General features: G+C 46.7%; 1 long non-coding RNA gene across 3 annotated transcripts in view; it reads right to left on the bottom strand.

The window, feature by feature from the left end:
- LOC103887975 overlaps positions 1-22,686 on the bottom strand; it is a 44,187-nt gene extending 21,501 nt beyond the window's left edge. For 2 of the 3 annotated variants that reach the window (XR_004179102.1, XR_001891805.3), the window contains exons 1-4: positions 22,358-22,686; positions 18,687-18,766; positions 4,904-4,957; positions 3,939-4,106 (exon numbers count right to left, since the gene is read on the bottom strand). This is a non-coding gene — a long non-coding RNA (uncharacterized LOC103887975). Of the gene's footprint in view, positions 1-3,789; positions 4,107-4,903; positions 4,958-18,686; positions 18,767-22,357 lie in introns of those variants that run through there. The other variant, XR_652270.4, reaches the window with a different exon arrangement.
- Positions 22,687-24,719: the final 2,033 nt, after the last annotated feature.

The raw sequence follows: 24,719 nt of genomic DNA, 5'->3' as shown, positions 1-24,719 counted from the left end.
CTTGATTCATTTCCTTTGTGTTAGCTTCATTTTTGGGGTTTTTTTTTGGGGGGGGTTGGTGGTTTTGGGTTTTTTTTAGACTGAGTCTCTCTCTGTCTCCCAGGCTGGAGTGCAGTGGCGCGATCTCAGCTCACTGCAAGCTCTGCCTCCCGGGTTCACCCATTCTCCTGCCTCAGCCTCCCGAGTAGCTGGGACTACAGGCACCCGCCACAATGCCCGGCTGATTTTTTGTATTTTTAGTAGAGACGGGGTTTCACCGTGTTAGCCAGGATGGTCTCGATCTCCTGACGTTGTGATCCGCCCGTCTCGGCCTCCCAAAGTGCTGGGATTACAGGCGTGAGCCACTGTGCGCGGCCCCCACTTTTTCTTTTCTTTTTTTTTTTTTTTGAGATGGAGCCTCACTCTGTTGCCCAGGCTGGAGTGCAGTGGCACCATCTCGGCTCACTGCAACCTTCACCTCCGGGGTTCAAGCAGCCTACCTCAGCCTCCTGAGTAGCTGGGATTGCAGGCACATGCCAGCACACCCGGCTAATATTTGTATTTTTTCAGTAGAGACAGGGTTTCACCATGTTGGCCAGGCTGGTCTCGAACTCCTGACCTCTGGTGATCCTCCCACCTCGGCCTCCCAAAGTGCTGGGATTACAGGCGTGAGCCACCGTGCCCGGCCTGTGTTAGCTTCATTTTTTATTTTTATTTTTATTTTTTTCAGGGACTATAGGAAAGGTAAATGCTTCATTCTTAGGCATTTCCCATATGGTAGCCCACCGAGGCTCGCAGTCAACCTTACATCCCACCACAAAGCAATCATGGTAGAAAAAGAACATTTCTTTTCCAGTATTTCTAGAACACATCTCAGAACTGACTCTCACTGGACTCTCTTAGGTCACATGTCCATCTTTCGGCCAATCACCACAGCCAGAGCTGAGCTATGTTGGTGTCCGGGTTGACCTCAGTCACCTGCTCATTCCTGGAGCCCATGGGTGGAGGTCTGCCTCTCCAGGACCACAAACACCAAGTGGGTGAAGGAAACCCCACCCAGGAAACCTAGAGCTGTTTCCAGAAGGAGGAGGAGGGGTTGCTAGGTAGACCGAGCTACAAACATCTACAACAGTCATGCAGGGAACTTAGGGGAAGGCCACCCCAGAAGCCCACAGTTTCCTAAGGCGCAGCTCACTGCGCACGCAACTACCCTAGCTCTTTCTGTTGCCTAGGAACTCACGTCTAAGAAATCACAAAATGTAAACACGGACTAAAGGAGAAGTCATCAGAGGAGAAGAGTATGCGAAGGGAAGAGGTTCAGAAGGGTGGGAAAACATCCACCTCTTGGACTTTGTTACCATATTCACCTTGTCAAAAAGTTTCTAAACCTGATGAATGACATTCCAGAGGACTGAAATAATTGGCACATGTGACAGAGGAAATGCTGGCAGTAATCTTCGAGAAAGTGTGGAGAGTGGGAACAACTGGAAGATTGGAGTTGGGCAAATGTATGTAATTTTTTTTTTTTTTTTTTTTTTTGAGACGGAGTCTCGCTCTGTCGCCCAGGCTGGAGTGCAGTGGCCGGATCTCAACTCACTGCAAGCTCCGCCTCCCGGGTTCACGCCATTCTCCTGCCTCAGCCTCCCGACTAGCTGGGACTACAGGCGCCCGCCACCTCGCCCGGCTAGTTTTTTGTATTTTTTAGTGGAGACGGGGTTTCACCATGTTAGCCCATGTTGGGATGGTTTCGATCTCCTGACCTCGTGATCCGCCCGTCTCGGCCTCCCAAAGTGCTGGGATTACAGGCTTGAGCCACCGCGCCCGGCCATGTATGTAATTTTTAAAAGCTGAATCCCAAACCCTGCAGACTGATTGGTTTGGGTGGTTATTCTTCTGCTTCCGCTTCCTCTTCCTCTTTTTTTTTTTTTTTTTCTCTCTCTCTCTTTTTACTTTTTTTTTTTTTTTTTTTTTGATGGAGTCTCGCTCTGTTGCCCAGGCTGGAGTACAGTGGTGTGATCTTGGCTTACTGCAACCTCTGCCTCCTGTGTTCAAACAGTTCTCCTGCCTCAACCTCCCAAGTAGCTGGGACTACAGTCGCACACCACTGCACCCAGCTAACTTTTGTATTTTTAGTAGAGACAGGGTTTTGCCATGTTGGCCAGGCTGGTCTCGAACTCATGACATCAGGTGATCCACCCGCCCTAGCCTCCCAAAGTGTTGGGATCACAGGCATGAACCACCATGCCTGGCCTTTTTACTTTTGCTGCTTCTTTTCTTCCTTTCTCTCTTTTTTAAAAGACAGTTTTATTGCTATGTAATTTACATGCCATGAAATCCACTGCTTTTGTGTGTATAATTCGATTATTTTTAGTACATTTTTAATATAATACAGCTTTTTCATCACCTCAATAGGAACTCTCGGGCCTACTTATCCTTATCTCTGATCCCACTCCCAGCTCCAGGCAACCACTAATCTACTTTCTGCCTTAATAATAGGTTTGTCTTTTCTGGCTGGGCGTGGTGGCTCATGCCTGTAATCCCAGCACTTTGTGAGGCTGAGGCGGGTGGATCACGAAGTCAGGAGTTCAAGACCAGCCTGGCCAATATGGTGAAACCCCGTCTCTACTAAAAATACAAAAATTAGCCGGCAGCAGTGGCGCACACATGTAATCCCAGCTACTGGGGAGGCTGAGGCAGGAGAATCACTTGAACCTGGGAGGTGGAGGTTGCGGTGAACCGAGATCACTCTACTGCACTCCAGTCTGGGCAACAGAGTGAGACCCTGTCCCCGCCCCACCCACCTACCCCCCCAAAAAATATATATCTATAAAAATGAAAAATAAAAATAAAAGGGAAGGTGGGTTGTGATACATTTTCATTCTGATGGCCTCACCAACACAGTGTGCAGTGAGACCCAGACAGATGGGATAAGTGCTTTATTTTTGTTTAGAGACCACAGCTTTTTAAAATATTCTCTAAGAAGCAGCAAGAAAATTCGCAATTTAATTTTGAGTTATCTTAAGCCATTTCATTTTTTAAAGTCCTCATGGAAGGGTCATTCAACATTAAATATGAACTTTCTATTTCTAGAAGCATGTGAAAGATTGTTTTTGTTCTTTAATTAGAACAACAATCTGTAAACTGTTTATGTAAAGGACCAGATAAATATTTTAGGCTTTTTGGGCTCCCCGTCACAATGACTCAAGTCTGCTAGTGTAAGGCAAAGCAACCACAGACAGAATGCAAATGAATAGGCAGGGCTGTGTTCCATTACACTTTATTTGTGGACACTGAAATTTGAATTTCACATAATTTTCTTTTATCACAAAATATTCTTTTTTCCCCTACCCCCTTCTCAAAATATTATTCCTTTTTGGGTTGTTTTCAACCATCCAAAAATGAGAAAACCCGGCCAGGTGTGGTGGCTGATGCCTGTAATCCCAGCATTTGGGGAGCTGAGCTGGAGAATCACCTGAGGCCATGAGTTCAAGACAAGCCTGGCCAACATGGTGAAACTCCGTCTCTACTAAAAATACAAAACTTAGCTGGGCGTGGTGGTGCATGCCTGTAGTCCCAGCTGCTCAAGAGGCTGAGGCAGGAGAATCGCTTGAACCTGGGAGGCAGAGGTTGCAGTAAGCCGAGATGGTGCCACTGCACTCCAGCCTGGGCAACAGAGCCAGACTCCATCTCAAAATAAAAAAAAAATAAAAAAGAGAAAGAAAGAAAGAAAAAAGAGAAAGAAAGAGAGAGAGAGACAGACAGACAGACAGACAGAAAGAAAGAAAGAAAGAAAGAAAGAAAGAAAGATTTGCCTTTTTGAAACCAGCCAGAGCAACAAAGTGAAATGCCATCTCTATTAAAAACAAACACACAAACAAACAAAAAACTGAACTAAAAACCATTTGTACTCACTGGCCTGGCAAAGAAAAAGTATGTGGTAGGGAAATAAATTTACTTACCTTTTCACATTTTTATTTTGTTTTCTGAATGGGTAATAATTTCAGCTTGGTTCAGAATTCAAAAAGCACAAAGGAAAATATTTTCCGACTGAGACACTGAGGCACACGGTTTCCTATCCCAGAAATAAGTAATGGGTCCACTTTCTTATGGATACTTCCAGACATCGGCTATAAATATACAAATAATTATTTATATAAATTTATATATATATTTTTTGACAAATCCATACTGTTCTGAATCTTGCTTTCTTCTCTTAATCTTAGAAGTCACTGTGGCACAGAACATAGCCACCTCACTAATTTTTCAGCTCATAATATTCCATTGAATAGATCAGGGATCAGCAAACAGGCTCATGGGCCAAATCTGGCCATTGCTTGTTTTTTGTAAATAAAGTTTTATTGGAACACAACTATGCCCATTCACTTATATATGATGTATGATGTATGACTACATTTTTTTTTTTTTTTTAATGGAGTCTCGCTCTGTCGCCCAGGCTGGAGTGCAATGGTGCGATCTCAGCTCACTGGAACCTCTGCCTCCCAGGCTGAAGCAACTCTCCTGCCTCAGCCTCCCGAGTAGCTGGGATTACAGGTGCCCCGTACCATGCTGGCTAATTTTTGTATTTTTGGTAGAGACGAGGTTTCGCTATGTTGACCAGGCTAGTCTCAAACTACTGACCTCAGGTGATCCATCCGCCTCAGTCTCCCAAAATGCTGGGATTACAGACGTAATCCACAGCACCCAGTCTGTATGACTACTTTTGAGCTACAACTGCAGAGTTGAGTCGTTGTACCAGAGCCCTCTGGGTCTGCAAACCTAGAGTACTTACTATCTGGCCCATTATGTAAAAAGTTTGCTGACTCCAAGTATAGATGTTCTTCAGTGTACTCAAACATCACTTGATAATGAACAGTTAGTGTTCATTCCAAATGTTTGTGGTTACAGATAGAGCTGTGATTCTTACCGTGTCCATGTGTAATTGTCCACGTATGCAACTTTCTCGAATGTAGGATAAATCCTAGAAGCAGAATTACTGGGTCAAAAGGTATGTGCATTTGTAATTTTGATAGAAATTGTCAAGTAATTTCTAGAGGTTATATCAGTTTACATTTACTCCCACCAGCAGCAAATCAAAGCAATCAATTTCCCAACACATTTTCTGACTTAGTCTGTTATCAGGCTTTTTGATCTTTGTCAAAGTGGCAGGTTAAAAATGGCATGTAGGTATAATTTTAATTTTCATTTCTTTTATTGTGAATATATTTGTGTCCTAGGGCTGCAATGACAAATTATCAAAAACTTAGTAGCTTTAAACAACCAAAACGTGTTCTTTCGCAGTTCCAGAGACTAGAAGCTCAAAATCAAGATGTCAGCGGGGCTGGACTCCCATCTAAACCTCTAGGGAAGATTCCTTCCTTGCCACCTGTACCTTCTAGAGGTTGCCAGCAATTTTTGTTTTTTCTTGGCTTGTAGATGCATTACTCCACACTCTGCCTGCATCTTCACCTGCCTTCTCCCCTTGCATGTCCATATCTCTGTGTCCCAATTTTTCTCCTTTTTCCTTTTTTTTTTTTTTTTTTTTGAGACGGAATGTCACTCTTGTCTCCCAGGCTGGAGAGCAATGGCACAATGTCGGTTCACTGCAACCTCCGCCTCCCGGTTCAAGCGACTCTCCTACCTCAACCTCAGGAGTAGCTGGGATTACAGGTACATGACACCACACCTGTATAATGTTTGTATTTTTAGCAGAGACAGGGTTTCACCGTGTTGGCCAGGCTGGTTTTGAACTCCTGACCTCAGGTGATCCGTCCGCCGCGGCCTCTGGGAGTGCTGGGATTACAGGTGTGAGCCACCACGCCCAGCCTAAATTTTAAAATATTAGACATCAAGTATGACGTACTACTCAGCCTTTGATTTCAGTTGCTTATTAAGTACATTTACACTATTTATGACACCAACCTTTTCTTTCTCTTTTTCTCCCTTCCTTCCTTTTTTCTTCCTTCTTTCTTTGCTTTTCTGTTTCCTCCCTCCCTCCCTTCTTTCTTCCCTTCCTTCTTCACTCTCTCTCCCCTTCACTCCCTCCTCTTCTCTTCTTCCTCTTTTATTATTATTATTTTTTTTAATGCTCCACTTCCTCAACATTCTTCCTTTACCCCAAGTTGCTGTTTCAGATCAGGAAGATTAAGAGGCCATAGATAACCTTTCTTAACTTTTCTGTAAATTATTTATTTTTTTTATTTTTTAAGACAGAGTCACTCTGTCGCACAGCCTGGAGTGCAGTGGCGCAATCTCGGCTCACTGCAGCCTCCGCCTCCGGGGTTCAGACAATTCTCCTGCCTCAGCCTCCCCAGTAGCTGGAAAAACAGGCGCAGGTCACTATGCCTGGCTAACCTTTGTACTATTAGTAGAGACGGGGTTTCGCCACATTGGCCAGGCTGGTCTCGAACTCCTGACCTCACATGATCCACCCACCTTGGCTTCCTAAAGTTCTGGGAGTACAGGCGTGATTCACCATACCCTGCAGTTTTCTGTGAATTATTATTCTAAGTTCAACTTGATCAGATCCCGTTTGTCAGTGCAGAAGCCAAAACGAACCAATACACAACACGCACCAGGGTTTCTTAGCGCAAAGACGAGTGACAGAGCTCTCTCAACAATCCTTCAATAAAGAGATACTATACAGAAAGTGTTTAAGCCACAGCTTTAAATAAACAGTGAGTAATTGATCATCTCCCCTACTGTTTTTACACAATACATGATGGTTAAAAAAATTAGAGTGTTTCTTGAATAACTGGAAGTCGAATAATGTACTTATGTGTTACAAGAGTTTCCAGTTTCAATGCAAGAAAATATACCATAAATCGGCCAGGCGCGGTGGTTCACGCCTGTAATCCCAGCACTTTGGGAGGCTGAGGCGGGCAGATCACGAGGTCAGGAGATCGAGACCATCTGGCTAACACGGTGAAACCCCGTCTCTATTAAAAATACAAAAAAATTAGCCAGGCGTGGTGGTGGGCACCTGTAGTCCCAGCTACTCGGGAGGCTGAGGCAGGAGAATGGCGTGAACCCGGGAGGCGGAGCTTGTAGTGAGCTGAGATGGTGCCACTGCATTCCAGCCTGGGCGACAGAGTGAGACTCCGTCTCAAAAAAAAAAAAAAAAAAGGAAAAAAAAAGAGAAAATATACCATAAATCCATAATTATATTTTCCTTTTAAGATATGATACACAGGGCTAGGTATGGTGGCTCACCCCTGTAATCTCAGTGCTTTGGGAGGCTGAAGTGGGAGGATCACCTGAGGGCAGGAGTTTGAAACCAGCCTGGGCAACATAGTGAGACTCCAATATGTACAAAAAATTTAAAAATTAGCCAAGCGTGATGGTGCCTGTCTATAGCTCCAGCTACTCAGCAGGCTGAGGTGAAAGAAGGAGTATCACCTGAGCCCAGGAGTTCAAGCTTACAGTGAGCTATGACTATGCTACTAGTCATAGTAGCATATGGAGACCTTGTCTCTAAAAAAAAAAAAAAAAGATACAATGATACATTTTCCACATTTACATATAGTTCCATGACTTGAACCTGGTTGACACTGACCAGCTTAAGCTGACCAGTTTAAGATGAAGAGCATCCAATTGTTTTACATTCCATTATGTTTTGATGTGTTGGGAGGGAGAGGGGAAGACAGGCTTTCAAGATCTTCCTAATAAATGCATTCAGTTGAATAAATGTGCTCTGAGTTAGAACCACACCTTCTGAAAATCAAGAGCAGTCACGCAGGCTGGAGTGGCTCTGCCTGTGTGACTTTGAGTAAGTTACTTAGCTTCTCTGTGCCTCAGATTTCTTACCAGTAAGTAGGTGAAATAACAGTATCTGCCTATTGATACATGATACATAATGTTATTTTATATTTATAAATATGTATGTATCTATACAATATATAACAGTAAATATAGTAATGTAATATACAGTACACATGCATCTATACAGTATATATACTATATACAGTAATATAATGTTAATATTATGTTACTATTAACTATTACGTATATTATAAAATATATTATATGTATAATATGTATTAATATAGTATATATTTAATAATACATAAATATCTATATAAGTATTAGTGTTTAATTTATAGCAATGGCTCAATTAATGTTTATTATTCTTTTTTATTTTTATTTATTTTTTATTTTATTTATTTTTTTTGAGATGGAGTCTCGCTCTGTCACCAGGCTGGAGTGCAGTGGCATGATCTTGGCTCACTGCAACCTCCGCCTCCCAGGTTCAAGCGATTCTCCTGCCTCAGTCTCCCGAGCAGCTGGAACTACAGGCACGCACCACCACACCCAGCTAATTTTTGTATTTTTAGTAGAGACAGGGTTTCACCATGTTGGCCAGGATGGTCTTGATCTCTTAACCTCATGATTCGCCCAACTCGGCCTCCCAAAGTGCTGGGATTACAGGCAAGAGCCACCACGCCCGGCCTTTATTTTCATTTTTTAACAGGACAGCATCTTGCTATGTTGCCCGGGCTGATCCTGAACTCCTGGGCTTAAGCAATCCTCTGGTCTCAGCCTTCTAAAGTCCTGGGATTGCAGGCGTGAGCCACCTCACCCAGCCTAATGTTTATTATTATTATTGGCATAGCAAGAGTTCTCACACCAGATCACAGCATTCTAACCTCCGTAACTGTCCCATGATGTTAGAAATGGACCATCACGCTGAGAAATGACCTTGTCGCAACCACATACTTGTATGGGCCCATTATCTCACATCCATACTTTTATCAAAAAACAAAAACAAGGCCGGGCGCGGTGGCTCAAGCCTGTAATCCCAGCACTTTGGGAGGCCGAGACGGGCGGATCACGAGGTCAGGAGATCAAGACCATCCTGGCTAACACGGTGAAACCCCGCCTCTACTAAAAAAATACAAAAAAACTAGCCAGGCGAGGTGGCGGGCGCCTGTAGTCCCAGCTACTCAGGAGGCTGAGGCAGGAGAATGGCGTAAACCCGGGAGGCAGAGCTTGCAGTGAGCTGAGATCCGGCCACTGCACTCCAGCCTGGGCGACAGAGCAAGACTCCGTCTCAAAAAAAAAAAAAAAAAATTGCAGAGGTGGGAGGATTGCTTGAGCCTAGGAGTTCAAGACCAGCCTGGGCTATAGTGAGACCCCCATCTCTATGAAAAACAAACAAACAAAAAAGTTTTCTGGCCAGGCACAGTGGCTCACACCTGTAATTACAGCATTTTGGGAGGCCAAGATGGGAGGCTCACTTGAGCCCAAGAGTTTGAGACCACCGTGGACAACATAGTGAGACCTTGTCTCTATAAAAAACAAAAATTTTTTTAAAGTTTTTTGAGCACAAAGACCTTTAAGCGATCATGTTAGATACTGGTAGTTGAAATGTCTACGTGTTTGAACTTGCTGGCTGTCAACCAGTTGAGAGAATGCAGACAAGGACGTCTACAAGGTATATTGCTTAAGAACAACAAAGGAAGAGGGCTGAAGTTCATGCCACTGGGTTGCACATTCTATGAATTTTTCTTGTTTCTTCTGTTATAGAAATGCGCATGGGGTAGGCAAGGGGGTTGAAAAGTCAGAGATCAAGGATAGTTGTATGCCGGGTGCAGTGGCTCACTCCTGCAATCCCAGCACTTTGGGAGGCCGAGGTGGGCGATCACTTGAGGTCAGGAGTTTGAGACCAGACTGGCCAACATGGAAAAACAATGTCTCTACTAAAAATACAAAAATTAGCAGGACAGGCTGGGCGCGGTGGCTCACTACTGTAATCCCAGCACTTTGGGAGGCTGAGGTGGGCGGATCACAAGGTTGGGAGATCAAGACCATCCTGGCTAACACGGTGAAACCCCGTCTCTACTAAAAATACAAAAAAAGGCCGGGCGCGGTGGCTCAAGCCTGTAATCCCAGCACTTTGGGAGGCCGAGGCGGGTGGATCACGAGGTCAGGAGATCGAGACTATCCTGGCTAACATAGTGAAACCCCGTCTCTAGTAAAAAAAAAATACAAAAAACTAGCCGGGCGTGGTGGCGGGCGCCTGTAGTCCCAGCTACTTGGGAGGCTGAGGCGGGAGAATGGCGTGAACCCGGGAGGCGGAGCTTGCAGTGAGCCGAGATCACGCCACTGCACTCCAGCCTGGGAGCACAGCGAGACTCCGTCTCAAAAAAAAAAAAAAAAAAAATACAAAAAAAAAATTAGCCAGGTGTGGTGGCGGGCTCCTGTAGTCCCAGCTACTTGGGAGGCTGAGGCAGAAGAATGGTGTGAACCCCTGAGGCAGAGCTTGCAGTGAGCCGAGATCGCGCCACTGCACTCCAGCCTGGGTGACAAAGCGAGACTCCATCACACACACACACACGCACACACACACACACACAATTAGCTGGACATGATGGCGGGCACCTGTAGTCCCAGCTACTTGGGAGGTTGAGTCAGGAGAATCACTTGAACCCGGGAGGCAGAGGTTGCAGTGAGCCGAGATCATGCCACTGCACTCCAGCCTGGGTAACAGAGCAAGACTCTGTCTCAAAGAAGGGAAGGGGAGGGGAGGGGAGGGGAGGGAGAAAAAGATAGTTGTGCTCAGCAGAGCCCAGTAATAAGGCCTTGAAGCTCGATGCTTATGAGCATCATTCATGGAGTGAGGAGAAAGGTCACAGTCTTAGCTCCACATCCAACCTGCTGTGGCACCTTTGAAAAGCCACTTAACCCCTCTGAGCCTTCATCTTGGTCTGGGGTCAGTGGTCCCACGAAACAGTCTCTGGGAGGGAGATTTGCACTAGAATATTTATTGGAGAGTGCTCTGGAAAACAACACCTATGATGGGACGAGGGAAGGAGGATTGGGCAGAGAGGAATTTGTGATGCAATCTCAACGAAGGCTGAGATGGCCCTCAGAGATATTCCAAACTGAGTCAGGGGGCTGGGCCTTTGTGCTCCTGTATTAACCAGGCACTGGATACATCAGTGGTTCCTAATGCAGGGAGGGGGAGAATTTTGCCTCCCAGGGGATATTTGGTAATGTTCAGAGGTTCAGAGATATTTTTGGTTGTTGTAATAGGAGAAGGGGTCCAGCCTGGCCAACATGGTGAAACCCCGACTCTACTAAAAACACAAAACTTAGCTGGGCGTGGTGGCACACGCTTGTAATTCCAGCTACTTCAGAGGCTGAGGCAGGAGAATTGAATTGCTTGAACTCGGGAGGCGGAGGTTGCAGTGAGCCAAGATCACACCACTGCACTCTGGCCTGGGGGACAGAGCAAGACTGTCTCAAAAAAAAAAAAAAAAAAAAAGGAGGGGACTGCTAGCATCTAGTGGGTAGGACTGCTAGCATCTAGTGGGTAGGACTGCTAGCATCTAGTGGGTAGAGGCCAGGGATGCTGCCATGCATGCTACAGGGCATAGGACAGTTCCCCCAACCCCTGCTACAAAGCAGTGATGTCAACAGTGCAGAGGCTTCTCAAGCAGAAAGGCTGTTGAACAAGGCAGCTTCCTTCAGCTAAGAGCAATTTCTGAAGAGGGACTCATCAGAGTGTGAGGCAGCAGCAGCCAACACTCCTGTCAGCTGGGGGAATGCATGCTGTGTCCTGCAGAGGGAAGGTGGACGGCGGATCACAGCATCCCATTTTTTTTTTTTTTTTAAATCAGGCAGCCTCCCAGACCAGAATAGTTTCAGAGAGACTCCTCCCCGCCACATCATTTTTTTTTTTCAGTCCTTGTTTAATTACACAAATAATACTTGAATCCTATCTGCTTATAAAAATTGAAATAGGGAGGCCGAGGCGGGTGGATCACAAGGTCAGGAGATGGAGACCATCCTGGCTAACACAGTGAAACCCCATCTCTGCTAAAAGATACAAAAAATTAGCCGGGCGTGGTGGCAGGTGCCTGTAGTCCCAGCTATTTGGGAGGCTGAAGCAGGAGAATGGCATGAACCCGAGAGGCAGAGCTTGCAGTGAGCCGAGATCTCACCACTACACTCCAGCCTGGGCGACAGAGCGAGACTCCATCTCAAAAAAAAAAAAAAAAAAATTGAAATGATCCAGTTTCTCAACTTCAGTACCATTGCCATTTTAGGCTGGATAATTCTTTGTTGTGGGGGCTGTGCTAAGCATTGTGGACGATTTTGCAGTATCCCTGGCCTTGATCCACTGGATGCTAGTAGTACCCTCCCCCATCTCAACCATTTGTGATAACCCAAAATATCTTCAGACATTGCCCAATACTCCTAGAGAGCAGAATCAACTACTTTGGGCACACTGCCTATGGAGTAGCCCTGCTCTGCAAAAAGCAAGAGGAAAAAAAAAAAAGTAGAATCACCCCCACCTGAGAATCATTCTAGGTAAATCTGAAGTAGCCTTCAACTACAATTCCCAATCTCAGGCCCTTTCCCTGAAGTAACCACTGTCGTAGGTTTTAGGTAGATCCTTCCAAAAAAAAAATTTTTTTTTTTTTTTGAGACAGGATCTTGCTTGGTCACCCAGGCTGGAGAGCAGTAACGTGATCTCTGCTCACTGCAACCTCTGCCTCCCACGTTTTAGTGATCCTTCCACCTCAGCCTCCCAAGTAGCTGGGACTACAGGTGCTTGCTACCACACCCAGGTAATTAAAAAAAAATTTTTTTGGAGAGATGAGATCACATTATGTTGCCCAGGCTGGTGTTGAACTCATGTGCTCAAGCCATCCTTCTGCCCGGGCCTCCCAAAGCACTGGGATTACAGGTGTGAACCATTGTGCCCAGCCTCCAACATTCTCAGTACACATTTACATAGGTACATAACTGCCCAGTAGGTTCTCCTTGCCCACTGCCCAGATAGAGCCAATTTATTTTTTTTATTTTTTTTATTTTTTTGAGACGGAGTCATGCTCTGTCGCCCAGGCTGGAGTGCAGTGGCCGGATCTCAGCTCACTGCAAGCTCCGCCTCCCAGGTTTACGCCGTTCTCCTGCCTCAGCCTCCCGTGTAGCTGGGACTACAGGCGCCCACCACCTCGCCCAGCTAGTTTTTTGTATTTTTTAGTAGAGACAGGGTTTCACCGTGTTAGCCAGGATGGTCTCGATCTCCTGACCTTGTGATCCGCCCGTCTCGGCCTCCCAAAGTGCTGGGATTACAGGCTTGAGCCACCGCGCCCGGCCAGAGCCAATTTATTAAGACAGGAGAGTTGTAACAGAGAAAGAGTTTAATATGCTTAGAGTTGGCTAAGCAGGAGACTGGAGTTTTATTACTACTCAAATCAACCACCCCCAAAATTTGAAGGCTAGGGTTATTCAAGGATAGGAGGCAGGAGGCTAGGGAATGGGTGCTGCTGATTGGTTGGGGATGCAATCACAGGCTGTGGAAAACAGTCCTTGTATACTGAGTCTGCTTCTGGGTAGGGGCCACAGAGGAGTTGCTCATCCAGGTGGAGTTACCTGCTGGTCAGAAATGCAAAAATCTGAAAAGATATCTTGGAAAGTCAATCTTAGGTTTTTGTTTTTGGGGTTTTTTTTTGTTTGTTTGTTTGTTTGGTTGGTTTTGTTTTTTGTTTTTGTTTTGTTTTGTTTTTTTGAGACAGAGTCTCACTCTGTCACCCAGGCTGGAGTGCAGTTGTTGATCATGGCTCACTGCAGCCTCTACCACCCAGGCACAAGCAGACCTCCTGCCTCAGCCTCCCAAGTAGCTGGGACCACAGGTGTGCACCACCACGACTGCTATTTTTGTTTTGTTTTCTGTAGAAACAGGGACTCCCTATGTTGCCCAGGCTGTCTTGAACTCCTGAACTCAAGCAATTCTGCCTTGGCACACAAAATGCTGGGAGTACTGGTGTGAGCCACCCCGCCTGGCCCCAATCTTAGGTTTTATAATAGTGATGTTATTTACAGGACTAATCGGGAAAGTTACAAATCTTGTGACCTCTGGAACAATGGCTGGTAATTATTTAACTATGCCTACGTTTTAGCAGAATTCAGACCCCTTTTATAGTCTTAAACTTGCGGCTTTTTATTAGTTTTATAAAGGCAGTTTAGTTTAGGGAAGAGCTATTATCATTTAAACTATGAACTAAATTTCTCCCAAAGTTAGCTCAGTCCACACTCAAGAGTGACCAAGGGCAGTTTGGAGTTTAAAAACAAGATGGGGCCGGGCGCGGTGGCTCAAGCCTGTAATCCCAGCACTTTGGGAGGCCGAGGCGGGTGGATCACGAGGTCAGGAGATCGAGACTATCCTGGCTAACATGGTGAAACCCCGTCTCTACTGAAAATACAAAAAACTAGCCGGGCGTGGTGGCGGGCGCCTGTAGTCTCAGCTACTTGGGAGGCTGAGGCGGGAGAATGGCGTGAACCCGGGAGGCGGAGCTTGCAGTGAGCCGAGATCAGGCCACTGCACTCCAGCCTGGGAGCACAGCGAGACTCCGTCTCAAAAAAAAAAAAAAAAAAAAAAAACAAGATGGGGACCAGGCGTGGTGGCTCATGCTTGTAATCCCAACACTTTGGGAGGCTGAGGTGGGTGGATCACAAGGTCAGGAGTTTGATACCAGCCTGACCAACATGATGAAACCCTGTCTCTACTAAAAATACAAAAATTAGCCAGATGTGGTGGTGAGCACCTGTAATCCCAGCTACTCAGGAGGCTGAGGCAGGAGAGTTGCCTGAACCTGAAAGGCGGAGGTTGCAGTGAGCGGAGATTGTGCCACTGCACTCCAGCGTAGGTGGTAGAGCGAGACTCCTTCTCAAAAAAAAAAAAAAAAAAAAAGGGGGGATGGGGCATGGTGACTCACACCTGTAATCCCAGCACTTTGGAAGGCTGAGGCAGGCAGATCACCCGAGGACCTGAGGTCAGGCATTCAAGACCAGCCTGGCCAGCCTGGCCAACATGGTAAAACCCTGTGCCTACTAAAAATACAAAAATTTGCCAGCTATGGTGGCCCATGTCTGTAATCCCAGCAACTTGGGAGGCTGAGGCAGGAGAATCATCTGAGCCTGGGAGGCAGAAGTTGCATTGAGCCAAGATCACACCACTGCACTCACTTAAGCATGGGGCACAGAGCGAGACTCTGTCTAAAAAGAAAAAAAAAAAGGCCGGGCGCGGTGGCTCAAGCCTGTAATCCCAGCACTTTGGGAGGCCGAGACGGGCGGATCACGAGGTCAGGAGATCGAGACCATCCTGGCTAACACGGTGAAACCCCGTCTCTACTAAAAAATACAAAAAACTAGCCGGGCGCGGTGGCGGGCGCCTGTAGTCCCAGCTACTCGGAAGGCTGAGGCAGGAGAATGGCGTGAACCCGGGAGGCGGAGCTTGCAGTGAGCAGAGATCCGGCCACTGCACTCCAGCCTGGGCGGCAGAGCGAGACTCCGTCTCAAAAAAAAAAAAAAAAAAAAAAAAAAAAAAAAAAAAAAAGCAAGATGGGGTTGGATAGGTCAGATCTCTTTTACTGTCATAATTTTCACATTGTTATTATTTTTACAAAGGTGGTTTCAGATAGATATGTAGTCCATAGTAAGTATAGAATGTCTTTTTTTTTTACATAAGTGTAAAAATATAAATACCATACATATCTTTTTCTTTCTTTCTTTCTTTTTGAGACGGAGTCTTACTCTGTCACCCAAGCTGGAGTGCAACGGTGCAATCTCTGCTCACTGCACCCTCCACCTCCCCAGTTCAAGTGATTCTCCTGCCTCAGACTCCAAAGTAGCTGGGATTATAGGCATGCACCACCACACCCAGCTAATTTTTGTATTTTTCATAGAGAAAGGGTTCACCATGTTGGCCAGGCTGGTCTTGAACTCCTGACCTGAGGTGATCCACTGCCTTGACCGCCCAAATTGCTGGAATTACAGGCATGAGCCACCACGCCCAGCCACATATATTTTTCTATAGATAGTTTTTCATTTAAAAACTTGTGATTATCTTTTTTTTTTTTTTTTTTTTGAGATGGAGTCTTGCTCTGTCACCCAGGCTGGAGTGCAGTGGCGCTATCTTGGCTCACCTCAACCTCCACCTCCTGGATTCAAGCGATTCTCCTGCCTCAGCCTCCCTAGTAGCTGGGACTACAGGTGCAAGCCACCATGCCCGGCTAACTTTTATATTTTTAGTAGAGATCAGGTTTTGTCAATGTTGGCCAGGCTGGTCTCAAACTCCTGACCTCAGGTGACCACCCCGCCTCTGCCTCCCAAAGTGCTGGGATTACAGGTGTGAGTCACCACATCCCCCCCACCTTTTTTTTTTTTTTTTTGAGACTGGGTCTCCCTGTGTCATCCAGGCTGGAGTGCAGTGGCATGATTATAGCTCACTGCAGCCTCAAACTCCTGGGCTCAAGCAATCCTTCCAAGTTGTTGGGACTACAGATGCATGTCACTACACCCAGCTTGCTCACTCTTACAGACACTGAGGATACAGAAGTGAACAATACCAGACTTCTACACAGGGAGGTTTTTTTTTTCTTTTTTTTTTGAGACAGAGTCACTCTGTAGCCCAGGCTGGGAGTACAGTGGTGGGATCTTGGCTCACTGCAACCTCTGCCTCCCAGGTTAAAGTGATTCTCCTGCCTCAGCCTCTGAAGTAGCTGGGATTACAGGCATGCACTACCATGCCCAGCTAATTTTTGTAGTTTTAATAGAGACAGGGTTTCACCATGTTGACCTGGCTGGTGTTGAACTCCTGATCTGAAGTGATCCGCCCGCCTTGGCCTCCCAAAGTGCTGGGATTACAGGCGTGAGCCACTGGGCCCGGCCGTACACAGAGAGTTTTAATTCTTGTGCAGTAGATAACATAAATAAAATACAAAAGACAAATATAAAACATAATTTTGACCAGGCACGGTGGCTCCCGCCTGTAATCCCAGCACTTTGGGAGGCCAAGGCAGGCAGATCATGAGGTCGGGAGTTCGAGACCAGCCTGGCCAATACGGTAAAACCCTGTCTCTACTAAAAATACAAAAATTAGCCAGGCGTGGTGGTACGTGCCTGTAGTCCCAGCTACTTGGAAGGCTGAGGCAGAAGAATCGCTTGAACCCAGGAGGCGGAGGTTGCAGTGAGCTGAGATCGTACCACTGCACTCCAGCCTGGGCGACAGAGCGAGACTCTGTCTCAAAAAAAAACCAAAAAACAAAAAACATAATTTTATAAAATAACAGAATGTCACATAACATACTAACATAACAATATATACTACATGATAATGCAACTACTAAGTCTGTGGGCAAAATGATTGACTTTTGCCAGTCATGGTTTTCTGGACCCAAACCTCTTGCTGCTTGAAGGCCCTTTTTTTTTTTTTTTTTTTTTTGAGACGGAGTCTCACTCTTTCACCCAGGCTGGAATGCAGTGGTGCAATCTCGGCTCACTGAAACCTCCACCTCCCAGGTTCAAGTGATTCTCCTGCCTTAGCCTCCTGAGTAGCTGGGACTACAGGCATGTGCCACCACACCTGGCTAATTTTTGTATTTTTGGTAGAGACAGGGTTTTACCACGTTGACCAGGGTGGTCTTGAACTCCTGAAACTCCTGACCTTAGGTGATCCCCCCGCCTTGGCCTCCCAGTGCTGGATTGAGCTGATCAGCCCAGGCCCGAAGGTCTCTATTTTCTTTTTTTTTTTTTTTTTTTTTTTGAGACTGAGTTCCTATTCTGTCAGCCCAGGTTGAGTATGGGTGGTCGGATCTCAGCTCACTGTAAGCTCAGCCCTGGGTTCACGCTTATTCTTCCTGCCTCAGCTCTCCCGAGTAGCTGGCTCAGGCGCCTCGCCCCACCTCGGGCCCGCTAGTTTTTGTATTTTAGTAAAGATCGGGCCACCCAGCTGTGGGATGGTCTCGATCTCTGATTCCTGATCCCGCCTCCGCTCGCCTCCCAAAGTGCTGGGATTACAGGCTTGAGCCACCGCGCCCGGCCTAAAGGCCCTATTTTCTAGGACGAATTCAGTTGAGAAATCTGAGTATAGATAGCCCTGCTTACAAGATCAAACGTCCAGTTGCTTAGAGCAGCCTTCGGGTTGTTTCAGGATGTGACTGCAGGTTAAAAGCCCCGGGGAAGGTGAGATTTCCATGTCAGGTCATTAGCACTTGTTAGCAGTCTCCCTTTTTACGAAAGTGGCCAGGGAATGGCTTACTAACTCCCTCTTTCATTAAATCTGATCATCACCATTAATTAACATGGCTACTATGGAAATATAATCGGAGCATTTCAGAATCAAAGACGGATTGAAACAAGTTTAAGGAAAGGCTGTCAGACTGGAAGCCTTAATGGCTGAGAACGCACCGCCTTTACTCTAAGATGACAGGAAAATGTTAATTCCAGGAGGGAACCGGTTTGGAAGTGGAGAAGGTTAAGCCAGGGCTCGCCATTCTGTTATGTTGAAAGGTATCAACATATGTCTAGGTCTGTTGCTTATTGCTTGTAATATATTACATTTTTCTCCAGGCTATTTAGCTCTTGACATTTAAAAATAGTTTAGTTTGTTCTTTTGCCTGGAAAACAATTGTGCCATCCGATCAATTTTTTTATGTTTCAGAATGTGTTCCTCCGTTCTCCCCATCAATACCATCAATATTACCCATGGTATTATTCAGGCCTTAATTGTTGTTGGAATTTTAAGTGTCATAATAAGCAACATCCTCTTCCATCACCTGAATTCAGAATAGATTGAAAGACAAATGCTTATCTCAGAGAGAGAACAAATGATCACCATTATCCCCAACAATAATGGAGAATATGGCTTTTGGTGTGTGGACAAGCGAGCTTGCAAGCATTCCACCCCAAATGTGACTTACCTTGTTCATCATTTAGGGTACTGCCAGGGTCATGGACAGAGAAGCTCCAAATCTTGATGGTTTGATGCAATCACTTGCTCCTATAAATTTCACAATAGGAGTTCCTGATCAATGGAGCTCCTCCTCCACCAGGTACAGATTCAGGGATCCACATTCCTGAACACCTATCTTGTGGCTCCACTGTTCTTAACACTTGGCTTCCAAGGATGCTTATCTGTACCAAGCCAGAAAGTGTGTGAGCCAGCGGGAACTCTGGAGAGAGAGTGTTCTGGGCAGACAGAGGGAACTACAGGTGCAAAGGGAATGTGTGCAAGCCACCAGGAGACAGCGTGGGTGGAGTAGTAAGTGACTGGGAGGGTGGGAGGAGGCTTTTAGAAGGATAAGACAGAAATGGTCCCTGACTTCTCTAGAGGCAAGACATTGACACTGAACTAACACAAGGAGTGAAATGCACCAAATGGGGACCCAGAGGAGAACATGGCTCTATTTAAAAGAGGCAGTCATGGCCGGGTGCGATGGCTCACGCCTGTAATCCCAGCACTTTGGGAGGTGAGGCGGGTGGATCATGAGGCCAGGAGTTCAAGATCAGCCTGGCAGATATGGTGAAACCCCGTCTCTACTAAAAAAACAAAAATTAGCTGCGTGTGGTGGCATGCACCTGTAGTCCCAGTTGCTCGGGAGGCTGAGGCAGGAGAATTGCTTGAACCTGGGAAGCGGAGGTTGCAGTGAGCTGAGATTGTGCCACTGCACTCCAGTCTGGGAGACAGAATGAGACTGTCTCAAAACAAATAAATAAAATAAAAAATAAAAAAGGCAGTCACTTCTCATTTCAACCAAAAGCTGCAAGGCAGGGACGTGGCCCAATGTGGCCCGATCCTCCAATTTCTTAAGATTAGAAATTCGGAGGAGACAGGTCTCAGAAAGTCATTTGTGACCAGGCACAGTGGCTCACACCTGTGATCCCAACACTTTGGGAAGCTGAGGCAGGCACATCACTTGAACCCAGGAGTTCAAGACCAGCCTGGGCAACAAAGTAAGACTTCATCTCTACAAAAAAATAAAATAATTAGCCAGGTATGGTGGCATATACCTGTTATCTTAGCTACTAGGGAGGCTGAGACTGGAGGATCACCTGAGCCCAGGAGTTCAAGGCTGCAGTGAGCTGTGTTCACACCACTGCACTCCAGCCTGGGCAAATTAATTAATAATTATTAATTAAATTTTTTTTTTTTTTGAGATGAAGTCTCGCTCTGTCGCCCAGGCTGGAGTGCAGTGGCGTGATCTCGGCTCACTGCAAGCTCCGCCTACAGGGTTCACGCCATTCTCCTGCCTCAGCCTCCCGAATAGCTGGGACTACAGGCATCCACCACCACACCCGGCTAATTTTTTGTATTTTTAGTACAGACAGGGTTTCACTGTGTTAGCCAGGATGGTCTCGATCTCCTGACCTCATGATCCGCCTGCCTCGGCCTCCCAAAGTGCTGGGATTACAGGTGTGAGCCACTGCACCCGGCCAATTAATTTTTTTTGAGACAGAGTCTCACTCTGTTGCCTAGGCTGGCATGCAGTGGCACAATCTCAGCTCACTGCAGCCTCTGCCACCCAGGTTCAAGCGATTCTCTGCCTTGGCCTCCTAAGTAGCTGGGATTACAGGCACCCGCCACCACGCCTGCCTAATTTTTGTATTTTTAGTAGAGACGGGGTTTCACCATGTTGCCCAGGCTGGTCTCAAACTCCTGACCTCAAGTGATCCACCTGCCTCAGCCTCCCAAAGTGTTGGGATTACAGGCGTGAGCCACCGCACCCAGCCCTAATTATTAATTAATGTAATAAATAAAAGAAAGTCATTTGTGGCCAGGCACGGTGGCTCACGCCTGTAATCCCAGCACTTTGGGAGGCCAAGGCGGGCAGACCCCTTGAGGCCAGGAGTCCAAGACCAGCCTGGCTAACATGGTGAAACCCCGTCTCTACTAAAAATACAAAAATTAGCTGGATGTGGTGGCACACACCTGTAATCCCAGCTACTTGGGCAGTTGAGGCAGAGAATTCATTTAACCTGGCTGGCAGAGGCTGCAGTGAGCCAAGATCACGCCACTGCACTGCAGCCTGCGCAAAGGAGTGAGACTCTGTCTCAAAACAAACAAACAAACCCGTAGTGTCTTCTACCTTTCCCTGCCTCACTTCCTCCTTCCTCCACTGGGGCCTGCTGGAACCACTTCCCACATGAACTATTGCATGGAGTCTTTGTCCCTGATCAGCTTCTGCAGGAACTCAACCCAAGACACCACCTTACTGAAGCTCCCACCTGCCACCCCAGCTGGGGGCTGAAAGTAGGAGCCAGAGAGAGGCTGCGGAGTGGGAGGAGGTTGGACTTTCCCAGCTGAAAAGCAGATGCCCACAGCACCCAGGGCCTCTCAGAGGATGAGAGAAGCCCAAGGCACTTCTGGTTTTTAAAGTTCTCACTTAATGAAAAAGAAAAAAGCAGAAAAACCAAATAGGGTTCACCAACACTGTGGTTTTTTTGGTTTTATTTTTTTGAGACAGAGTTTTGCTCTTTTTGCCCAGGCTGCAGTGCAATGGCATGATCTCGGCTCACCGCAACCTCCGCCTCCCGGCTTCAAGCGATTCTCCTGCCTCAGCCTCCCGAGTAGCTGGGATTACAGGCATGCACCACCACCCCAGCTAATTTGAGACAGGGTCTTGCTTTGTTACCTAGGCTGGAGGACAGTGGTGGGACCACAGCTCACTGCAGCCTCGATTTCTCAGGCTCAAGCAAACCTCCTGCCTCAGCCTCCTGAGTAGCTGAGACTACAGGTGTGCACCATGACACCTGGCTAATTATTTTGTTTGGTTTTTGTAGAAATGGGGGTTTGGGGCCGGGCATGGTGGCTCACGCCTGTAATCCCAGAACTTTGGGAGGCCGAGGTGGGCGAATCACCTGAGGTCAGGAGTCCAAGACCAGCCTGGCCAACATGGTGAAACCCCCATCTCTACTAAAAATAGAAAAGTCAGCTGGATGTGGTGGCAGGTGCATGTAATCTCAGCTACTCAGGAGGCTGAGGCAGGAGAATCGCTTGAACCCAGGAGGCGGAGGTTGCAGTGAGCTGAGCTCACTCCACTGCATTCTAGCCTGGGCAACAGAGTTAAACTGTCTTTAAAAAAAAAAATGAAATGGGGGTTTTGCCATGTTGCCCAGGCTGGTCTCGAAATCCTGGGCTCAAGTGAGTTTCCCACCTCAGCCTCCCAAAGTACTGGGATTACAGGCATGAACTATTGCTCTCCCAGCTCTGAGATCTTATTTCTAGTCCCTCTGTGCAGAGAGGGAGTGCTCAGAGAAGTGCAGCAGGAGGGACAGGGAAGATAAGGGTGCTGGAAATCATTCCTCCTCTCTGCTTGCCCTTCCTTCTCCTAGGCCCCTCTAGTTGATCATCTTAATCTGATTCTACAGAGTAATGTAGTTAGGGGCATCCCTCTCTTCCTGCCCCAGGTCTCCCAGCACACATCTTTCCTGAAATTGACAGAAGGAAGCAAGAGCCCATCTGTGACACAGGGCAGACACGCACAGTGCCGTCTCCATGCAGACAAGCAAAGCCACCTGGTTTGAGTGGCCTTCGTGGTCAGGAACCACCCCTTCCCTATATCTCATAATGTAAACGGCCATTTTAACCCACCTGTAAGATACTGGTTAACTCACATTTGGGAAACCCAGTTTGCTGCTGTGTTCTCAGCTGTGCCTGGAACAGCCCCTCTCTTCAGGTGATGACAGACGGTGGTAGTTTGGTTTTATGGCTCTGATTTAAGAACTGCTTAAATTGATGCCTGCTTTCACCCCAGCACCGCCTTCCTTTTGAGCGCCTACTACGTGGGGACAATTTGCATATTAAGAAAGAGGTAGTGTGGGCACAGCAGCTTATGCCTGTAATCCTACCACTTTGGGACCCAGAGGCAGGAGGATCGCTTGAGGCCAGAAGTCCAAGACCAGCCTGGGCAACATAGTGAGACCCCTGTCAATAAAAAATTTAAAAATTAGCCAGTTGGCTGGGTGCGGTTGCTCAAGACTGTAATCCCAGCACTTTGGGAGGCTGAGATGGGTGGATCACGAGGTCAGGAGATCGAGACCATCCTGGCTAACACGGTGAAACCCCATCTCTACTAAAAATACAAAAAACTAGCCGGGCGTGGTGGCGGGCGCCTATAGTCCCAGCTACTCCAGAGGCTGAGGCAGGAGAATGGCGTAAACCCGGGACGTGGAGCTTTCAGTGAGCTGAGATCCGGCCACTGCACTCCAGCCTGGGCCACAGAGTCAGACTCCGCCTCAAAAAAAAAAAAAAAAATTAGCCAGTTGTGGTCAGGCGCGGTGGCTCATGACTGCAATCCCAGAACTTTGGGAGGCCTAGGAGGGCGTATCTCCTGAGGTCAGGAGTTCGACACCAGCCTGGTCAACATGGTGAAACCCAGTCTCTACTTAAAATACAAAAAAAAAAATGCCAGGCGCTATGGCTCACACCTGTAATCTGAACACTTTGGGAGGCTGAGGTGGACAGATCACGAGGTCAGGAGTTGAGACCAGCCTGGCCAACATGGTGAAACCCCACCTCTACTAAAAATACAAAAATTAGCTGGGCATGGTGGCTCGTGCCTGTAGTCCCAGCTACTTGGGATGCTGAGGCAGAAGAATCACTTGGACCCGGGACGGGGAGATTGCAGTGAGCCAAGATCGCACCACTGCATTCCCTCCTGGGTGACAGAGACAGACTCCATCTCAAAAAAAAAAAAAAAAAAATAGCTGAGCGTGGTGGCAGGCATCTGTAATCCCAGCTACTAGGGAGGCTGAGGCAGGAGAATCGCTTGAACCCATGAGGCAGAGGTTGCAGTGACCCGAGATCGCGCCATTGCACTCCAGCCTGGGTGACAGAGTGAGACCCAGTCTCGAAAAATAAATAAATAAAAATTAGCCAGTTGTGGTGGCACATGCCTGTGGTCCCAGCTACTCAGGAGGCTGAGGTGGGAGGATTGCTTGAGCCCAGAAGGTCAAGGCTGCAGTGAGCTGTGATCACACAACTGCACTCCAGCCTGGGTGACAGAGTGAGCAAGATCCTGCCTAAAAGAAAGAAAGAAAAGAAAGAAAGAAAGAAAGAAAGGAAGAAAGGAAGAAAGGAAGAAAGAAAGAAGAAAGGGAGGGACAGAGGGAGGGAGCGAGCATTTAACAGTGCAGGGGCTGAGGGCAGGCTGGCCAATGAGAAAGTTACCTGTGAAGAAAGAAGGGAGGGAGAGATTCTTGGTCCTGTCTGATGGTCTCAGGGCTAAGGGAGGGAGGATGCTGGGAATTAAATGGAAAGAACATCTTGAACTAGAAACATTTTATTTCCTGGATTTTCACATCAAGTGTGCATGATAAAAAAAATGTGGATGATTATTCTTGCTGTTATAGGAACCGGAGTTCACAATAAAATGAGGCCAAACTGCCTCTTTACCACCTCCATGAATACTGTCATCAATAACTGTGGGGATTTTTTTTTTTTTTTCGCTTTTCCTGATCACTGTGTCATTCCTTTCCTGGGGGCATAAAATGATGACTGTTGAGGCAATGCAGTGAGTGGTAATGTACATGGCAATGTTACTGTGCCAGAATCATAAAGGATTTGATTTTTCCTTGGAAGGGTAGTAATTATTGTGGCATGAATCATCTTTTTCTCGAACTTTTGCCTAATATTTTGGGAGGCTATTTCATACTTTTCCAAATGTTTGCATTCATTTTCCTATTTGATCCCTACTGCAAATAGGGAGAAATCTTTGTCTTAGTATAATATTCTTTGACCTCAGCTCTAGACAAAAGCACTATCCTACCAACCAGTGCATTTAACAAAGATCAGTGAGCGTTAAACAAAGACCAGCCAGCACCTTATATGATTCAGGGTCACTACCCTCATAGTGCCTTGGCTTTACTTCAAAGGGATCTGTACTTTGAGAGAAAAGTCAACTACCTAGACCTCTGTTCCTTCCTTGACCGAACAAGTTTCTCCTTCTGCCCAA

This window comes from Papio anubis, chromosome 16 (assembly GCF_008728515.1).
Source record: "Papio anubis isolate 15944 chromosome 16, Panubis1.0, whole genome shotgun sequence".
NCBI lineage: Eukaryota > Metazoa > Chordata > Mammalia > Primates > Cercopithecidae > Papio > Papio anubis.
Note: the sequence above shows the minus strand (reverse complement) of the source record. Positions and strands in the feature narration are given on the sequence as shown.